At 42.8% G+C, this 11,458-nt stretch overlaps 1 protein-coding gene across 1 annotated transcript in view; it reads left to right on the top strand.

The window, feature by feature from the left end:
• The first annotated feature begins 8,084 nt into the window (after positions 1-8,084).
• The window catches only part of LOC125293581 (opsin-5-like), a 60,002-nt gene continuing 56,628 nt past the window's right edge, over positions 8,085-11,458 (top strand). Inside the window, exon 1 of the mRNA XM_048241569.1 lies at positions 8,085-8,388. The gene's annotated coding sequence lies outside the window, so the exon portion shown is untranslated. The remainder of the gene's footprint in view (positions 8,389-11,458) is intronic.

Here is an 11,458-nt window from a genome sequence, read left to right as displayed (position 1 = left end):
TCAAGGAACACCAGTATCAAGGAACCAGCGATGTGAGTTAATGTGGAATTGTGTGTGCAACAGTGAAAATAGACAGCAGGGAACACACAGAGCATGTGCAGAAGACTATGAAATACATTCTCCGAAACAAAACATGAAGACGGAGAAATAAGCAACAATACACAATATTTCACATCACTTCAGAGTAAAAGAAGATAACTTAAGCTACACTATAAAAAATAAAACAATGGCGTCATGATTTATAATGAGACACTGCGTCTGCAGCACAGCTTCTCCCTTTTCCTGTTTGGCTATATAACAACATGAGGGAGGGCTCCATCGTTTCTGTGTCTGTGTTTCTGCCTGTCCAAAAGGGGGCGCCACCTCACACTCTGTGTGCTGTTCCCTAGAAGAGCTGGAGGTGTTCTGAAACACCATGCTCAGTGGTATGTGTGTGGCAGGGCCAGGTCACTGTAGAGGACAATCATGGCACGGGAGTGAGTTGACCCCGTCATAATCACGCTTTAGGCTTCATCTCTCTATCTATCTCTTCCTCTATCTCTCTGTCTCCCCCCCCCCTCTCTCTCTCTACACACAGATCATCACGCAGATAGCATCATGAACAGCAAGAAAAAAGAGAATAAGCCTGGTAATGAGCTGATCACATACTGACAGTATCACCCTCTTAAGCTCTGAATGACGATGACAAGTCAAGTCAAGGTCACAGTCTGATCAAAGTCACAGAGTCTGATTTCCTGTAAGAAGACACACTGGAGCTGACATATTAGGAACTCTCAGTTTAGAATGCAAAATGATTCAGTAAAAAGCTTCTGCTTCTTTCACTTACAGTAAAGGAATCACTCAGTCAATTCATGCTAAATTTAAGGCTTTCATTTTCTCATTCTGTGCTTGTGGGACTTAAGTGACTTACAGTACGTGTTTGTGAGATCTCAGTGGATGAGAGCTGGCGATGCTGGCTCAGTTCTGGCTCTGATCCGGGCAGCATGTGACAAATCCAGATCAAGGTCATATCAGGGATTTACAATAATCTGCTATCTGAGATTTCCAGTCTCTATCCTTCTATAATTCACTCTTTCATGCACACACTCAACATGTATTCTGTCTTCCTCTCTGTCTGTTGCTGCTTATGTCTCTCGCCAACTCTCTCTCTCTGATTTACAGGGCAATTTCAATCAAACTGTCATGTACTCTTCTCTCTTTCCTTGCCCCTTTCCTCTTCCACTCTCTCCTTGTCTTTGTCTCTTTGTCTCTCTTCTCTACATCTCTCTTTCTCTACACCCCCCTCTCCTTGTCTCTCTCTCACTCTCTCTCTCTCTCTCTTCTGGGCTTGCTGTGGATTGCTTGTGGAGACTCTCTGCTGTGAGTGTTGCGCAAACCTCCGGCGTTGTGCTGTGTGTGTGTGTTCCAGGGGGAGACCAGCCCGGAGCAGCTGACTGACCAGCTGAGCTGAAGCCCTCATGATCTCATCCTCTCAGGGGAGAGAGAGGTTAGACACTCCTCCCCAAAGGGACATGCGGGGATGGGTGTTGTAGGAGGTGGGGGGTTGGAATGGGGGTCACACTGGGGGTCGGAAAAAGGAGCAGGGAGCTCCATGTAGACATACTGGAACACCACAATGCTCCACAGCTGCACCGGGATAAATTAGGACACACACATAGAGAGAGAGAGGGAGAGAAAGAGAAGCAGAGAGAAGGAGAGCGAGGGAGATAGAATGAGAGAGAAACTGTACAATGTTGAAATAAATATTCTTTTGAATTTGAGAAAGATGAAAGATGGAGAGACAGGGGCACAAGAGGGGTTGGAGGAGAAAGAGAGATATGGTTATTGGAGAAAGAGAGTATGGTTATTAGAGAAAGAGAGATGTGGTTATTGGAGAAAGAGAGTATGGTTATTGGAGAAAGAGAGTATAGTTATTAGAGAAAGAGAGATGTGGTTATTGGAGAAAGAGAGTATGGTTATTGGAGAGAGAGAGTATGGTTATTGGAGAAAGAGAGTATGGTTATTAGAGAAAGAGAGATGTGGTTATTGGAGAAAGAGAGTATGGTTATTAGAGAAAGAGAGTATGGTTATTGGAGAAAGAGAGTATGGTTATTAGAGAAAGAGAGTATGGTTATTGGAGAAAGAGAGTATGGTTATTAGAGAAAGAGAGTATGGTTATTGGAGAATGGTTATTAGAGAAAGAGAGTATGGTTATTGGAGAAAGAGAGTATGGTTATTGGAGAAAGAGAGATGATTATTGGAGAAAGAGAGATATGGTTATTGGAGAAAGAGAGATGATTATTGGAGAAAGAAAGATATGATTATTGGAGAAAGAAAAATATGGTTATTGAAGAAAGAAAGTAGAGGTATTGAGATTTTAAACATTATCTTAGGTGCTTACATAAAAAGCAAGATGTATTTGTGTAAAACTGGTGTATACAATGGCACAAAATTGAATTAAATAAAGGGAGGAAAATAAATATTATTACTGGCACACCATGATAAAAGTGATGAAAAAATATTTTTTAGCTATCTATTAGGCTGTAGTATGAAAAATCTGTGATTTTTCTTTTCAAAGGACCCTCCCATTCAATTTCTATGAACCTCTACCAAACGGTTGAAGTGCCAGTTTATGGTAAAAGTCAGTTATCTGACTTTGGCATGAGATTATTGTGTTTTTCTGAAAGAAAAAGTTTTTTTTCCCCAAAAAAGTGGTATTATCTTGTAGCCCTGGTCCCAGAGTTTAAGAAAAATCATGTTAACAAGAAATAAACTCATTCCCACTGTACCTGCAGACCACTTAAGTAAATTTACCATTGAAATGAATGGGATTCTATGGATTTAGGTGAAGAACGTGTACACATAATACATTTTGGTCTGTACCATGAAGAGAAAACTGATTCAACTATATAAACCATATATTTTCTGAAAGCTTAGACCCTCAGGATGTGATCTAACATGACATGAGACATGTCCCACCCTCCTCATTAGTATGCAGCCCATGCATTACACATTGGGTATTGGTAAATTGTGTATATATGGCTGATACCTTTAGGTCTGTGCCATTTAGGAAAAACTGGTTCAACCATATAAACCATATATTTTCTGAAAGCTTACACTGCCCATGCATTACATATTGGGTATTGGTAAATTGCATTACATATGGGTATTGGTGATTAAGTTTTTTTGGCTGTACCATGGAGGAAAAACTAATTAAACCACCTAAACCATACATTGTCTGAAAGCATATACCCTCAAGATGTGAACTGACATGGGTTTTGACATTTGTCACCCTCCTCATGACATGATAGCCCAAAACGGTATTAGTCATATACATTATTTACCAATACCCAATGTATTATGCTTGGGCAGCATACTAATGAGGAGGGTGGGACATGTCTCATGTCATGTTAGATTACATCCTGAGGGTCTAAGCTTTCAGAAAATATATGGTTTCTATAGTTGAATCAGTTTCCCCTTCATGGTACAGACCAAAATGTATTGAATTGCATTGAATTACATAGCTAATAAGCCTATTTGATATATTATTGTATGCATGCTTTTTAAACATGTATATGCTGTGTTTACAGTAGAAGTATATATTTGAAAACAGTATATAATGGTTAATATGATTCATTCATAAACATTGCCATGTTTTCTAGTATTATCTATACGGACCTGACTTTTACCATAAACTGGCACTTCAACCGTTTGGTTGAGCATGTTTTCAAAAAATTATTTGACCATGAAAATATGTATATATTTTTAATGTAAGTTAATACATGTGTTATTCCACTTCATTTTAGTATAACTAGATGTACCGCAGAGCGGTACAAAATATGACTCTATCCAGTACATATTTTTTTCACAAAAATAAATCACGCTGAAAGGCCTATATGATTCTAACAGTCTCACTAAATTGCATTATCCACACTCAATTCTCACTGGTATCTGCTAGACAACAAGTACCAAAACATGATTAGTTCATAGATTTCACATGTAAAATTCATTTTATACAACCCCACCTCCATCTTGCCTGTTCATAATTTTGAGAAATTCTTGAATTGTGTGCATGTGTGCATGTACATGTTTATGTTATGTGTGTGTGTGTGTGTGTGCGTGCTTGTGTGTGTGCCTGCGTATGTGCCTGTGCATGCATGCGTACATATGTCTACTGTGAGTATGTGTCATACGTATGATTACTGTGAATGTATGTGTGTGCGTGTGTATCTGTTTGTGCACATGTGTGCACATGAGATGGGTTAACATGACCTCTGGAGGCAAACATAATGGAAAAAATGGTCATCCTAGGCCCTACAGTTCTCAAGATATTCACAGAGAACTGTGTCTGCCCTACCCTCCTTTCGGGGGTCCAGTCCAGCGGGGGGGGGCTACAGATCAAAACAAAAAATGACGGTTCCATGCTATCCATGTGGGGATACATGCCCACCAAGTTTTGTGTACCCCGGTCTTTCAGTGTCCCGGGAATCCTTGTTGGTGTACGTCACTAAATGTACACATAAATTATTTTATTGTAAGGCCCCCCATGAACGAAAGTACACAAAACTTTGCATGCATTCGGAGGGTGTCATAATGATCCTACACTTTTAATTTCGTGCAGTTTTGACCATGTCAGCCAGAGATATTGTGATGAAAACACCTCATTTTTGCCTTTTAATTTTTAACTAGGTGGCGCTATACATGAAATAAGTGGTAATGGGATGGGTTGACATGCCCCCTTAAGACCACCATACATAAAAAAGGTGGAAATCCTAGGCCCTACGGTTCTCGAGATATTCACAGAAAACTGTCTCCGGCCACCTACAGGCCAGTTGGTGTATAGTAACATAAATTAATTTATTGTGTGGCCTCCCATGAACGGAATTCCACAAAACTTGGCGTGCATACAGAGGGTGTCATAATGATCCTACACTTCCAATTTTGTGCAGTTTTGACTATGTTAGGTCACAGATACCTGCGATTACAACACCTCATTTTTACTTTTTTGTGTTTAACTACGTGGCGCTATACATAAAATGAGTGGTTATGGAATGGGTTGACATGGCCCCTTGAAATCAACATATAAAAAAAAATGGTCCTCCTAAACCCTACGGTTCTCAAGATATTCACAGAAAACTGTGTCTGCCCTACCCTCCTTTCGGGGAGTCCAGTCCAGCGGGGGGGGCTACAGATCAAAACGAAAAACGATGGTTCCATGCTATCCATGTGGGGTTACATGCCCACCAAGTTTCGTGTACCCCGGTCTTTCAGTGTCCCGGGAATCCTTGACAGAAATTTGGGCATGCGAAAAAAAAGAAGAAAAAAAAAATCTGACTAAACCTATATGACCGACCGCCGCTTCGCTGCACGGCGGTCATAATAATGAAGAAAACTTGGTAGATGTGACTCCACAAAATATGGCCGAAATCACGTAAATTAATTTCTTAAATTGCGTATGATGAGAAGGTGTGGCCTTCGACATTACAGAGGTACTGAGCAAATATTTTATGCTTAACATGTAGTACAGTACATAAGTGGTAGATATGGCTCCATAAGTATAAGTATATATTTATACTTTTGATCCCGTGAGGGAAATTTGGTCTCTGCATTTATCCCAATCCGTGAATTAGTGAAACACACACAGCACACAGTGTACACACAGTGAGGTGAAGCACACACTAATCCCGGCGCAGTGAGGGGTTAGGTGCCTTGCTCAAGGGCACTTCAGCCGTGCCTACTGGTCGGGGTTCGAACCGGCAACCCTCCGGTTACAGGGCTGAAGTGCTAACCAGTAGTCCACGGCTGCCCCCTAAATAGTGAAATATGTTTGAACTCAAAACCGTTAGATTTGTTGGTAAGATATGGTATCTTAAAATGTGCTCTACCAAACGGTTGAGCAGGCAATTAAAGGGTTAAGAGAGAAATATTGAAGAGGGGATGGAATAAAGATAGAGAGAAATAGAGAGGGATAGAGTAAGGGAGAAAAAGATGAATATGACAAAGAAATGAGATGGCTAAAAAATAAGATGGGGAAACAGAGATAAATCCATGACACAAATAGAGAAAGCAATAAAGAGTGAGAGAGGTAGAGAGAGAGAAAGAGGGAAGAGCAGACAGAGAGAAAAAGAGAGAGAGAGAGAGAGAGAGAGAGAGAGAGAGAGAGACAGTGAAAGGGAGCACAAGTGAATGGAGTTCATAGCCAGAGGATGTTTATAGTGAAACCACCAGCCTGACTGATCATGCCCATTTCAGCCCATAGTCAGATCATTGTCAGTGGCAAACAGCAGAAATTGGACTGTGCTCAGATTGCATTAATAAGAAGGCATACACAATATTTCCCTCTGCATAATAAGCCTTGTATTAGGTTACATGAGCGTGAGATGCATCACAATCCAACTAAGTGGTAAGCGAATTTCATCAAGAGGGCATTGCGTCGGAATTAATAAGTCACCCTACCGTCACCCTACTGTGAGAGTGTGGAACTCCTCTGATTTAGGGCATCAAATGAATAGTGACAGTTTTAGCCTTTACTACCTCATTACTACATTTCACTATTTTAACCATACCTTATAATTCATATCACAAGTATCCCTCTAAGGGCTTCAATATTCATGCTTTGTTTTTGCCAAAGCTCAGTGAAATTCCCCAGGCTGTAGCTATGAATCTGCTACATCATTGAGGAAAAGTGCACATTTCTTAATGGAGTTCATGGCTGTCATGAAATTTTAATGCCATAAATTACATTAAAAAATCATGTAAAGGGATCCCCTGGGTTGCCCAGTGAATGGGAGCTGGGCTGGCAAATAGCAAAGCATTGAGGTTATACAAGTCTGAAGCAAAGATGAAGGGGAAGAGGCTTATAACTATAAATGAGAGGAAAAGAGGGAATGGGAGGCAGGGAAAAGAGGGAATGGGATTGAAAATAAAAAGAGTGTGAGAGAAAGAAGACAAAAAAGAGAGTTTGAGAGAATGGGTTGTTATAGAGGAGGAAAAAGAGAGAATGAGAGAAAGAGAGAGGGGGAGAATGAAAAAGGGGAAATGGGAGAAAAATATGAGAGAGAGAGAATAAAAAAGAATAAGACAGAGAGAGATAATGACAAAAAGGGGGACAGAGAATTAGGGATAAAGAGAGAGAGGGAGAGAAGACATGGCACTGCTACTGTGAGCAGGAGAGACAGGTGTGTGTCACGGCTGGTTTGTCATGTTGTGTTGTGTTAAAAATCAGCCCCAGAGAGGGGTGCCAAACTGTGGAGGTACCCACTGGTGAAGGAGAGGGGTAAGGGTAGAATGGAAAGGAGGACAAAAAAGATGGAGAGGGTAAAAAGAAAGAGAGATACATTTGGAGAGGGATAGCAGGAGAGAGAGAGAGAGAGAGAGAGGGGACAGACAGAGGGAAACAGAGAGGAGAAAAGGGAGAGGGTGATAGAGAGCAAGGAGCAAGACAGAGTGATAGGTGGGAGAAACAGGTAGAAACAGAGAGATAGAAACATCAGAGGTAAAAGTGGGAACAACAGAGAAGGAGAGAGCGAGAGAGGGCAAACAACACAGAAAGAGAGAAAGAGAGAGGGAGACCGAGGGACAGGGAGAGCGAGGGAGAGAGAGAAAGAGAGAGGGAGACCGAGGGAGAGGGAGAGAGAGGGGGAAGAGAAAGAGCGAGTCAGAGTGACAAGCGGACTCAGTGGCGTGTTGTTCTCTGCACTCTCTGGCTGGACTCATTCCTGCACTCAGCTCCTGTCTTCCACGCTGCGCGGATTTACTCCAAAAACATGTCTGGCTGCGCGAGTGTGAGTGTGTGTGTCTGTATGTGTGACTGCCGCTGAGTAAGAGAGAGGGAGAGAGGGAGAGAGGGAAAGGAAGAGAGGGAGGAAGTGAGAGAGTGAGGGCAGAAAGAGAGACAGTAAGAATATCCATTGTCAATTGTTTGCCTTTCAACATGTCTGCATGTGTCTGTGTGTTTGTGTGAGTGTGTGTGTACATACACACACACACCACTGAGTGTGTCTGTGAGTCCTGTCTATTATTGTGTCTGTCTGACTGGCTGCGTGTGAGTAGGTGTGTGTGTTCATATGTGTTCACAAATGTAAGTGTGCGTGTGTGCGTGTGTCCATGCACACGCGCGCTTGTGTGTGTGTGTGTGTGTGTTTGTGAAGGAAAGAGAGAGAGACAGAGACAGTGAGAGAGAGGGGAAGACAGAGCACCTCAGCATGCCATCTGGACCGGTCCACACTTGACTCTTCAGGTCTCCTGCCCCAGTGGTGCCGTCTCTCCACCTCCCCCCACCCCCTCCACCCCACGCGCTCTGCCCGAAGACGACTCACTCCAGCTGGGGTGAGCCTGCAGGGAGCTTCCCCTGGACCCCCACCTGGCCTCCATGAGTTTATCTGAGGACAACCTGCCTCTCCCTGAAAGGTAAGGCAAAGCCATGGAGGCGCTACGCACGACTGCCTGTTCAGAAAAGGGTTCTGCCGAGGTACTGGACCGCTGAGCGGGGGGGGCGGGGGGAGTTTGGAGAGGGGGAGATGCAGTGCTGGGGGGAAGTTTGTGGGTTGCGTGGGTCAGAACCTTTTTCGTTTGAGGGCATCAGGGATTGGTCTGTTGAGACGCCGGATGCTGCTGACATGTCCACTACTACGGGACGACCTTCCCAAAAGCTTGTTTGTTTGTTTGTTTGTTTGTTTGTGCTGATGCTATTTATGGAGATGTCTGAGGGGCATAGATCGGATATGGGCAAACCACAGCGTTAATTTTCTGTAGTCTCTTATATGCTTTGCGTTGTGCGTGTGAATCCCGTGGCTATCTCTGACCTGTGAGCTTTCAGTCTGGTCCTCAGTTGGGACTTTGAGACTGAGGAATAATTTGCTCAAAGAGAAACAGCACTGAGGACGAAAGAGCAACACATCCTCCAGACTCTGGCTTTTGTCCTCAAAGGACTCGCGATATTTCTCAACATGCTCTTTCTACCTTTTGACTTTTCAGAGTATGCCGCTCGTTGCTTAGCATTCTTTTCTTTCTTTCTTTCTTTCTTTCTCAGTCTCTATGAAGTAGGTCTCTAAAGCATGATCGCACACATTGCTTTTCTCTCATCATGAAAATGGGACATCTGGCTGGGGGCCTGGATGCCATAGCATAACATAGCAGGGGCTGTACAAAGGAGGCTTGTTGGCAGCCTTCATCTTTGCTCAACTCAACTGTTTAATGACCTTGTGTGTGTAAACTGTTTTTAGTTTGTGTTTTTTTCTCTTTTTAATGGCAGTGTCCACTATATGGCTCATCACCTTGGCAGATTTGAAGTTAGAGTTTTGAGGTCATTCCAATGACAGACAAACAGAGCATCACTTGAGTGCATTTCTTGAGTTTGAGAAAAGTAAAGGACAGACAGTCTGGCGATTTTTAGAAGTCTTCTGCTTTTCTGCATGGGACAGGAGACAAAAGGATATAATTTGTAGACTAACTCCCCAGACACTGTGATGACACTAAACACCATTTCAGTGTTCACAAATTTACAAGAAGCAGTCTTACAGTGTAGAGCGTACAACTCTGTTGTTCAAGACAGATCCTTAAGAGCCCTAAGATCTGAATTCTTGATCTTGGCTTGACTCTCAAGAAAATGAGAAATGTGTTGGAAATGGTACATAAAACTCCAGCCATGCACTCAAGCTGACATATTAGGAAAAGCATTCTTTACAAAGTAGAAGGTATTGCTTGGCAGCCCTTGTATACTTGGAGGGAGAAGGGGCTTTGTAGATTGTGTTGTTTATAGAACTGTTGTATTAAATAAATACCAGTGTGAAGGTAGAGCGGGTTGAAGTATATCCGTTTCCGTGTGTCTGTTGTTCTAACTAGAAGCCTGGAGCTTTATTTTGAAAACCATATCTCAGCTGTTGACTATAGTCAATAGTCACTGAAACAGCACTCCCCACAGCATCTGATGTTGCCTAGTGAGACAGATGTCAATAATCTGTCTTGTAGCCTTTCTTTGTAGTGCTTCTTGTTCACTCAATGTCTTTCATGGTCTTATGCTGATCACTGACCTTAACAGTCACTGCCAGTTCTTAGACATCATTTCACTATTTGACTTTCCCACTGAACTTTGCCGACTTGTTCATTGAGGCATATTTAATCAATAATTCCATCTACTCTCAAATGTAACTTGTTCTGTGTGTATGTGTGTGTGTGTATGTGTGTGTGTATGTGTGTGTGTATATGTGTGTGTGTGAATGTGTGTGTGTGTATAGTATAATATATATACTCTTTTGATCCCGTGTGTGTGTGTGTGTGTGTGTGTGTGTATATTTTTTACGTATACAATTATTTTTTTTATTTTTTTTTGGGGGGGGTGAAAAGATAGAATGTAAGAAAGGCAGATAGAGGTAGAGTAATGAGATCTAGAGTGTGTGAGTGCAATACATACAGCATGAGTGTCATTTAAACATTGTGTTTTGTTGGTTGTTTTGCTCTCAGTTTGTCTTGTGCTTGTTTGGACCACTTTCATCTAAATGTCCCTAATATACATTAGCGTGAGTCACCCATGCTGGAAGCCCTCACAGATGAATGATTTCATAAGCAGGAGCAGCAAAAAAACAAGACACATAAATAAATGGTAATATGGCCAATATGTGGTGCATTAAAAACTACTTAAGCATGTGTGCTTAACTATGTGCACTATCTGCACAGTGTCAGTGGTCACCAGAGAGAGAGAGAGTGAGAGAAGAGGGATGAAAGAGAGAGACAGACAGAGAGAGAGAGAGAGAGAGAGAGAGAGGAATAGAGAGATAGAAATAGGAAAAGAGAGAGAGAAATAGGAAGAGAGAGAGAGGGAGCGGAGGAATATTCAGCTCTAATTTAGGGTTCCATACAGCTTAGTGGTGCTTATGTAACCACCAAGCCCAGACCTCATTTTCAACCATGCTGGGCGGTAATGCCCACACTGCTGACGGGCACAGACCCCCACAGGCACTCACCGGTCCCAGCCACCGCGTCAGGACCTCCGGCGGAGGAAACAACAGACATGGAGAACAAAGAGAGAGAGAGAAAAAGAGAGAGAGATAACACAGGGGAGGGAGAGAAATAGAGAGGTTAGAAGGTAAGAAAAGGTTTGATGGTCGTAGGGGATGAGGGAATCAAGAGAGGAGAAAAGAGGAATGGGAGGTGATATGAAAGGAGAGATTAAGGAGGTTCAGAGAGGAGAGGTCAGGAGAGGAGAAGAGAGCAAAAGAGAGGACAAGGTGACCTTGGAGAGAAGAGTCTAGAAGGAGGCGGAGGGAGGAGAGGAGTGGAGCGGTGAGGATGAGAGAGAAGGGTTTGATGGGGGGAGGAAGTGTTTGGAGAGGAGAGAGGAGAAGAGAGAGGGTGTTTAGTGTGGAGACAATGAGGAGGAGAAGATGAGGAGGAGGCGTTTAGGGTGGAGACAATGACGAGAGGATGATGAGGATGAGGAGGAGAAGAAGATGAGGAGGAAGAATTTGGAGACGTTGAGGAG

The sequence above is a fragment of the Alosa alosa genome, chromosome 4, assembly GCF_017589495.1.
Source record: "Alosa alosa isolate M-15738 ecotype Scorff River chromosome 4, AALO_Geno_1.1, whole genome shotgun sequence".
NCBI lineage: Eukaryota > Metazoa > Chordata > Actinopteri > Clupeiformes > Clupeidae > Alosa > Alosa alosa.
The sequence above is the reverse complement of the archived record's forward strand: the minus strand, read 5'-3'. Positions and strand labels throughout refer to the sequence as shown.